This window comes from Ictalurus furcatus, chromosome 9 (genome assembly GCF_023375685.1).
Source record: "Ictalurus furcatus strain D&B chromosome 9, Billie_1.0, whole genome shotgun sequence".
Classification (NCBI taxonomy): Eukaryota; Metazoa; Chordata; class Actinopteri; order Siluriformes; family Ictaluridae; genus Ictalurus; species Ictalurus furcatus.
This window is the reverse complement of record NC_071263.1, coordinates 19,016,300-19,026,081: the sequence shown is the minus strand read 5'-3', so window position 1 is coordinate 19,026,081 and position 9,782 is coordinate 19,016,300.

The window sequence follows — 9,782 nt, the reverse complement described above, 5'->3', positions numbered from 1 at the left end:
TAAAACAGAAATGACATCAATGCATTTCTGTAAAACAGAATTTACAAATGTACCAATATGTTGGAACAACTTTTGGTCCTGGGGTCCTTCTCTGTTCACCTGTGTGAGAGATGGGCCTCTCAGTCTGAGGTCCTCTTTGATCAATGTGCTGCCTACAGCCAGTTGACCTCTGCCGAACAGAAACGATCCAGCGCAAGCTGAGAAACTATTGATCCCACTCACAGTCTGCAGCACCACAGCACCACATGCCAATTATATGTTTTTGTGTAACGTGCTGTGTCAAGAGTTTTTCATCTTCCACTTTTATAATCAACACCCAGACACAGCCTATTGGACTAGTCTGCAAACACGTACAAACTGGTTGAAAGTAAAGTGTGACAGAATGGGAACTGGGGGTTTGGCTTATTGTGTCTCATTCTGATTATTGTGATTCCATACGTTGTTATATATATATATATATATATATATATATATATATATATATATATATATATATATATATATATTATTAACCTGGATATTTACAGTATCTTACAGACTTACAATATTCATACTGTAACACTAATTTATGCTTGTCATGAAGTGGACAGAAGCAAGTAAGCTAGCTATTTCCATCCATCATAGAGAACTAATCAACCAGTGCCTACGATTGTGCCACTAATGTGGTTTTCTGCTAAGTTAGGATTCAACTAGTACAGTACTGGAGCTGGAATCATTCATTCCCTCAATTGCCACCTCATTTTAACTATCTCTCTCCTTCTTCTTAGTTCTATCACCTCCAAGTACTGATAACTGAGAACTAACTGTGGTTACCACAGGGTTTCAGAACTAGAGTGATCCAGCGAGAACTCAGTGAGGATGTTCCAGAGGAAATTATCTGTATTTAATACAAGTTTAATTTATTATTTGACTGAGTTTTTTAGCCTGAAAAATGTCAAGTGTGCAGAATACTGCACTCTACATTAATATAGAGTTTCTGTTTAAACTAGTAAGCTGTTAGGTAGCTAACTAAAGGCTCCAAGGTGTTTTTCTTGCATTACACCTGGGTTATACTTACCCTGTTTTTCTGATATTATTGAGGCCTTGACGTTTTTGTTAACAGTTAGTACATAATGGAAAGATGAGGGTCTTTTGCTGCTTTAGTGCCCTGTAGTGTCCATTATTATCTGAAATCATGTTTTCATTCATTCATCTTTAGGGTCAGGATGAATCCAGACAAAGGAGGAAGAATTCACCCCAGATGGGATGCCAGTCCATCGTAGAACACCAGTCACACACATTCACACACTCATTCACACTTAGGGGCAATTTACCATAACCAGAGAATGTTTTAGGCCAGTGGGTAGAAACAAGAAAACCCAGAGGAAATTTTTATGAATACAGGTTTAGTATTACAAACAAATATTAAACCATGTTTAGTATAATCGACAAATATTAAGAATTCAAATCTAAAAATCATCATTTGGTTTGGTTTTTTGTTGCATGTGTAAGCACATGTTGGGCTCAGCTGTGTTCTGGTAACAGATATTAAACAATATCACAGGTACTTTCCAGCTTGCTATTTCAAATTCTAATCACCTGCATGGATGAAAGCCACAAATCTATCAGGATCTTTAACAAGAGCCTACTGAAAAAACTATAGAAAGCATCACAGAAATTATAAAGGTCTCCACTACAAATACCATTACAAACCACCAGCTAACCTTTAAAATCATTACCATTACCATTATTGGTCCTTAATGGTATCCACTAGACATACTGTAACATTCCACCAATAGAAAACAAGGCAAGGCCTTAGAAATAGGCAACAAATTACCAGTAGAGACCCACAAGGACCATTACAGTTTCCATTAAAACCAATAAAATTCCTATTATAACCATTACAAATTCTATGAGGGTTTCTATTCAGTTGTTTTCCGCAGGGGAGTGATGCATAAAGAGTTAAAAGCACACATTGTAAGCTATTGAGGATCAAAATCCAGTCATCTTTTCTTGTTGGGGAGTTACTACACACTACCAAATTCTAATAGATGAAGACTTGGTGATAAATCATTTTTAATATTTGTTTGGTTGTATTGGTTTGGAAGTTTCAAATCTTGGATTGGGGGTTCAAATCTCTCTTCAAGCCTGTGTGCTCTCCCTGTTCCCCATGGGCCTCCCCCAAGCACTCCAGCTTCCTCCCCCAGTCCAAAAACATGCATTGTCAACTGATTGGCATTCCCAAACTATCTTTAGATTCAGGGACACTAGAAGAAATGCTTCTCCTTGAGCCTGTATAGTTTCTTGGTTTTAACATGTTAGATCTGTTACAGCCAAGGAAACACAATGTCACTGAGCTGATTATGTCTTGAAACTCTTAATTCCATCTTTCCTCCTGCTTTCCATGCTTATTAGCAACTGCCAACTTATTAGCAGTATGTTGTGTAGCATATTATGTTTTTACTGATGTTGTTTTTTTTTTTTTTTTAACTTTACCTGTATCTAAACATAGATACAAAAAATACACAAGTAAAAATCTTTCACGTCTATAATATGAAATGACCTTACATACACTGTGTAGTGCAATGTATGTAATATGCCAACAATTCTATTATTTTAACCTCAGAGAGACGATTCCTGAAAAACAGCCTGACAAAGTCTCCAATTTTGCAATAGAACATTAGGCTTTCTGTCTCAGGCAATTGCTCCTGTTAAAGACCAGAAAATGGGGAGATATCCTATTATAAACTCTCATTATGCCTTTGAATAGCTATCTAATGATTATTTATAATCATGTCTTATGTTTGTAGTATTGTAAAATTTTTGCTGAAAAGAAATTGAAAACCAATGATGGTGAAGGCCATAAAGATCTGCAATTAAATATTTCATGATCTCAAACACCATCTCATTAGAAAGATGACTGAGAAAGATGCGTTCTTGTATATTTGCTAGACTGTTTCCTACACTACTGTGTATCTGTGAAACTTGAGACAAGGTGTTCTAGTTAACATTTTTATTATTAATTAATTTAAATAATTTAAATTTTTGGATACCTAGCCGAGACATTTTTGCGTTCCCTGTGCACAGAAATATGGTAGAAATGTGGTTTATTATGGAGCTAAATGAAACATGACTTTAGGTCAGACTACTCTAGCAAACCACTTACAAAAAAAAGTGTGCCTCTTATTTGTATCTTTATTTGAATCTGTTTAGAACACATTATCTGTTCATTGCAAATTAACCTATTCATATTCTGTTACATCCCTACACCACTCAAAGGAAGCACATCACAACACAGAGGGCCGAGCAGCCCCAAGACTGTTCAGAACAATGGCAACAACAGCACAAAAAACAAAGAGCAGAGCTTTCCTGCTATCAATGAAAGCAACAGATACGTCATGCACTCAATCCACAGCCAGTGGACACATAGATATGCATGGAAGATCAAAGCCAGGGGAAATCCACTGCTCTGTGTCTGGAGCGCCAGTCAACAGTGGACAAATTCGACCAATAATAATAATAATAATAAATAATAATAGTGTATTTCTTGTTTGTGTCTGATTTTGTATTTGGTTGAAACACATATCTGTTCAATCCAAATTATGTATTTGTCTTCAGTTACATCCCTAATACATTATATTGATTGTTTTAGCTGTTCTTGATGGCATCATGAGCTTTTTACACAATAAGTATTCCAATATTCCACTCAAGTATTTGGAGAATGTCTTTTTAATGCTCGTTTTTTTTCTCTCTACAGAGCTTTGCAACATTATTGGCCCTTGTAAGAGATAATTAAATTGTTGCCCTTGACTTTTTTTCTTCCAGAAACTCTATTTACTAAATATCAGGTTGCAAACAAGTAAAAGCTCTTTCAAATGGGCTTTCAAAACAAACAGACAGATTGGATAAGTCTGATGATATTCTGTATTTGACTAGAGGTCCATCCATTTTCCAGCTTATCCTATACAGGGTCACAGTGACCCTATCCCAGGGAACTCAGGGGACAAGGCAGGTACACCCTGGACAGGGTGTCAACCTATCACAGGGCACAACCACATACACATTTACACACTACAGACAATTTGGAAATCTTAGTCAACATACAACACATGTCTTTGGACTTGGGGAGGAACCTGGAGTACCCGTAGGAAACCCTGTGTGCATGGAGGTGCGAGGAAAACGTGCTAACCACTAAGCCACAATGTCCCCTCTACTAGAGGTCATAACTTATAATTCCCAAACTCTGAGTGCTTCCAAGTTCAGCAAGTGACATCAAATCAACATGACTGTGCATCAGCAGTTAACAACGTAGCACTTCTTACCTTTAATTGAGTTGTGCTATATATACAGGGTGTCCCAAAAGTCTCCATACATATGGGAAATTAACACGTTTTAGCAAAATGTCTTCCAAAATTTTTGTATACTACTAATAATTTCTTTCAGATAGCCTTTAAGAATGCATTTGACGAAAAATAACATACTGAACTTATTCTCATGGCTGGATCAGGAACTGTCACAAGGTTGCGATGGATTTTAACAAGAAATATGGCAAGCACATCACACACGACACTGTTGCTAAACTTCAGAAAGACTGGAAGTGTTGCGGAACAACCAAGAAGTGGACGTCCACGAACATCCACTGACGAAGGCACAACCATTTTGCTTTTGAGGTAGGTCAAACTCATCAATAGCCATAATCAAGGCCACAATAAAAATGTCAAAATTCTGAAAAAGGAACAGTGCACACCAACATATTACACCTGATTGTCTCTGCCAGAAGGTTATGATCGATCTTTCAAGACAATGATGTACTAAAGTGAGTCAAATGAAATCTTGAAGTTTTAAAAGTGAAACATAACTTATAGAAACAATACATTAAACTTTTAGTTACAAAAACAAAATGTACCACTAGTCCATAACCCCTTCTAGTGTTACCTTAAACCTCTCAGGTTCTTGACCTGTGGTCTAAATTTAAGCAGGCTGCACATGTGCACAAACCTTAGAAAGGTTAGAAATAAATTTAAAATGTTCTCCATGGTGCTGTAATACATTCCAAAAGAGTCTTCACTGAAATGTCATTTCACTAGAAGTGTACAGTGTCCCCATATGCTTAAATTCAAAATATCACATATTGCATGTGTTGTTCATTTAATATATTCATTTTCAGAAGGGTGCCAATATTTCTGGTGTTGACTGACTGCATAGTGCATTCTGGTTAGAAATCATTGTCATTAAATGAAGGCACTTCAGTTGTACATGCCAAAAAATAGACAGTTCTCTTATGGTGAGGTGTGAAAATTGTGACGGTTCTTGTTGGAAAATGAAAAATCGAAATTCCTGTAAGCATTTAGTCCACTTAGTGCATCTAATAGAAGTTCTGTAATAGTGGCTCACAGCTACTTGAGCATTCTCTCAGGATGTAATAGCACAGAGATGACACCTTAGCTTGAAGGAACAGATTATTTCTCATGAATCACAGCCAACATGCAGCCATAGCTCTTTGAGTTGGTGCTCAGGTGCAGCTTCCTTTCTGATATAAGCTTAATATAATGGACAGACAATATAATGAGGCACTAACAGCAAATTGGCTCCCAGAGCATATTCCAGTTGTATCAGAACATGAGTGTATCCCAACAACACCATTCCCTCAGTGTAGAATGGTACAGCCTGTCTCTCTCCAGGCTGATTCATGTACAGAGTGGACAGCCTGAAGCCATGTTCACACCTCCATTCAATTAAACTGTATTCATATAGTGCTTTTAATAATGGACATTGTCAAGGTAGCTTAGTGGTTAGCACGTTTGCACCTCCAGGGTTGGGGGTTCGAATACCGCCCCTGCCCTGTTTGCATGTTCTCCCCGTGCTTCGGGGGTTTCCTCCGGGTACTCCAGCTTCCTCCCCCTGTCCAAAGACATGAGTTGTCAGCTGATTGGCATTTCCAAATTGTCTGTTGTGCGCATGATTGTGCCCTGCAATGGGTTGGCACCCCATCCAGAGTGTCCCACGCCTTGTGCCCGAGTTCCCTGCAATCGGCTCCAGACTGTCCGCGACCCTGTGTAGGATAAGCGATATAGAAAATGGATGAATGGATGAATCCCTGACACTTGCTTCTGTTAGACGATTCACCTTGCTCAGGTCTGTTAGTGACTGCTAGTTTCCCTGAACACATGCCAAAGTATCTCTACCTGTTGTGTATCTAGCATTTAGGATTCCTGTGGATAATTTACCTCCAATGTGTCCTGGTTTGTTCCTCATCTACTATTAATCAAGCTCCAGTTCCACTTGGATGATCACATACTCCTGTTACCAGTTACTTTGACAAATTTATATCACTTATTCATCTTCAGTAATCACTTTATTTAGGTCAGGTGTCACGGTGGATCTGGAGCCCATCGACACTGAGCAAGAGGTGGGAATATATACCCTGAATATGATGCCAGTCATTCACAAGGCATCATGCACATACTCATTCACATCGTAGGAAGTAACTGAAGAACCCTAAGAAAACCCATGCAGACATGAGGAGAACACCAGGATTGAACTGGGGACCCTGGAGCTGTGAGGACTGAACCACCACACTGCCTTCACATTAGTGGTTCTAGATTTAAGCAATACTGCACAAACAATAGTGTGATTATACTGAATATTGGCATAGCTGTGATTTGGCCATAGGCACAAATGCCAGTCATTCACAAGGCATCATGCACATACTCATTCACATCGTAGGAAGTAACTGAAGAACCCTAAGAAAACCCATGCAGACATGAGGAGAACACCAGGATTGAACTGGGGACCCTGGAGCTGTGAGGACTGAACCACCACACTGCCTTCACATTAGTGGTTCTAGATTTAAGCAATACTGCACAAACAATAGTGTGATTATACTGAATATTGGCATAGCTGTGATTTGGCCATAGGCACAAGCACGCAGTATAACTGCACAACTGTGAGTGTGATATTGCCTTTACACATCAGTTCTATAAACAAGAAATTACTATTGAATAAGTGACATTTCGGACACAATAAGGCAAAATGTCCTGTTTATTTTGGCACGCTAGTGGAACTAGCTCCCACTGAATCCACATTCACTTTACAGCCTGCCGGCTATCTCACTAGCTACCTCACAATGATTTGTACACTTTCGTTAAATGTACTTCTGGTAAAATTGGCATCCCTTTTCGTCTTTATCCGACAAGCTTTCGTATTTTAAGCCAAAAGTTGAAAATGATTGATTTCCATGTCCACTGATGATGTCATTTGTTACTGAATACTGTAGTAAACATTTCAAACTAGCAAGTGGAATTTTACATGGCAGACACAGACAAGTGGAGTGATACACACATTGAAACATCCCAGTGTGTGCAGTGGTAGCTCAGTGGTTAAGATGTTGGCCTACTGATTGGAAGGTTGTGAGTTTAAATCCCCGCACTACCAACCTTCCACTGCTGGGCCCTTGAGCAAGGCTCAAGTTGTATAAATGAGCTAAATTTAAGTCACTCTGGATAATGACATGTGCCAAATGCCGTAAATGTAATGTTATACAAGCACTCTTGGTACGCCACACAATCAATTAATTTAATTTTTAAATAAATAATGAAATAATTAAATTAATTAAATAATTATTAATTAATTAATTGAAATTAATTATTTTTATTTTTATTAATTAATTAAAATAAAATAAAATAATTTAATTAAGTTAATAATTTAATTAAATAATAATTATTTAATTAAATAATTAAATTTAATTTATATATATATATTATAAATTTGCATTGATATATTTATATACAGTGCTGTGAAAAAGTATCTGATTTCTTCTGTTTTTTGTGTATATCATACTAAATTGTTTCAGAAATTTAAAAAAAAAATCTAAGATAAAAAAAAATAGGCAACCTGAGTAAACACAAAATACAGTTTTTCAATGATGGTTATTTACTGAAACAAAAAAAGTTATTCAATACCAACCGGGCCTGTGTGAAAATGTATTTGCCCCCGTAATTACTAATTCCCCAAATCTATGAAACTGCATTCATAATGGGGTTCAGCTGGACTTGACACAACCAGGCCTGATTATTGCAAACCCTGTTCAATCAAATCAACACTTAAATAGAACTTTTTCAACAGCATGAAGCTGGTTAAAAGGTCTTACACAGTAACACACTATGCCAAAATTAAAATAAATTCCAGAAATGATGAGGAAGAAGGTGGTTGAAATACATCAGTCTGGGAAGGGTTACAAAGCTATTTCAAAAGCCCTGGGACTCCAAAGAACCACAGTGAGAACCATTATCTCTAAATGGAAAAACTCGGCACAGTAGTGAACTTTACCAGAAGTGGCCGACCTTCCAAAATTCCCCCGAGAGCACAAGCACTACTCATCCAGCAAGTCACAAAAGAGCCAAGAACAACATCAAAGGAACTACAGGCCACTTTTGCATCAATAAAGATCACTGTTCATGACTCCACTATCAGAAAGACACTGGGCAAAAATGGCATCCATGGAAAAGTGGTGGGCCGAAAATGCCTGCTAACCCAGAAGAACATTAAGGCTCGTCTGAATTTCACCAAAACACACCTTGATGATCCTCAAACATTTTGGGAGAGTGTTCTGTGGATTGATGAGTTGAAAGTGGAACTATTTGAAGACAGGGGTCCCGTTACATCTGGTGTAAACCAAACACTGAATTCCACTAAAAGAACATCATACCTATGGTCAAGCATGGTGGTGGAAGTGTGATGGTGTGAGGATGCTTTGCTCCTTCAGGGTCTGGGTAACTTGTAATAATTGAGGGAAACATGAATTCTGCTCTCTACCAGAAAATCCTAAAGGAGAATGTCTGGTCTTCAGTCCATAAGTTGAAACTCAAGCGCAACTGGATTATGCAGCAAGACAATGATCCAAAGCATAGGAGTAAATCCTAGTCCTAGAAGTAAGTGAAAGACTGACTTACAGTTATCGGAAGTGTTTGGTTGCAGTTATTGCTGCTAAAGGGGGCACAACCAGATTTTAATTTAAAGGGGGCACTTGCTTTTTTTTTTTTAAAAAAAAAAAAATAATAATAATAAATAAATAAAAATTGTATTGTGTGTTTACTCAGGTTGCTTTGTTTTATGTTGTATATCGTTTGAAGATCTAAAACTATTTAATATGAGTTATACACAAAAACAAAAAAAATCAGGATGAAGACAAATACTTTTTTACAGCACCATAGCACTGTAGTCTTTACTACCAGATTACATGAGTTCCTAATTTCTGTTTTTCTAAGTTTTGACCCTCCTTGGTTTCTATAGTTGTCTTTCTGATGCTCCTTGGAAAAACCTAAACCAAGGTCAGAGCAGAGACTAGCATTGAGACCACATTTAAATCCTGGCATAGACCAGCATCACAGCACTGCAGCTGATTTTAATGAGCACCTTTTAATTCCATTAAAGGAGATTTATCTTGATAAATCAAAACTGCAGACCTTTAGGGCACAATCTGTGCTTCATGGCCACAAAAGTAATAGCCGCATCAGTCGCTATATCACAAGGCTCAGAGGAGTGGGTGGCTTTGTTTCTGACACTAATTCATTATTAATAGCGCTTGCTGTGCTGGAGCAAACAGCGGCTCCCATAAAAGAAATCTCCAAATGGTTTATCTATATTTTATTGACTGTAAACAATGGTCGATGGAGCATTCTTTGAAAAGGACATACATCACAACACATTATTTTATGAGCCACTGAAATATATCCCAAAGATATCCCAAATGAACTTCACCTCCTAATCTGCAAATCAACCCCAGTTTATACTCAGTAATCAGT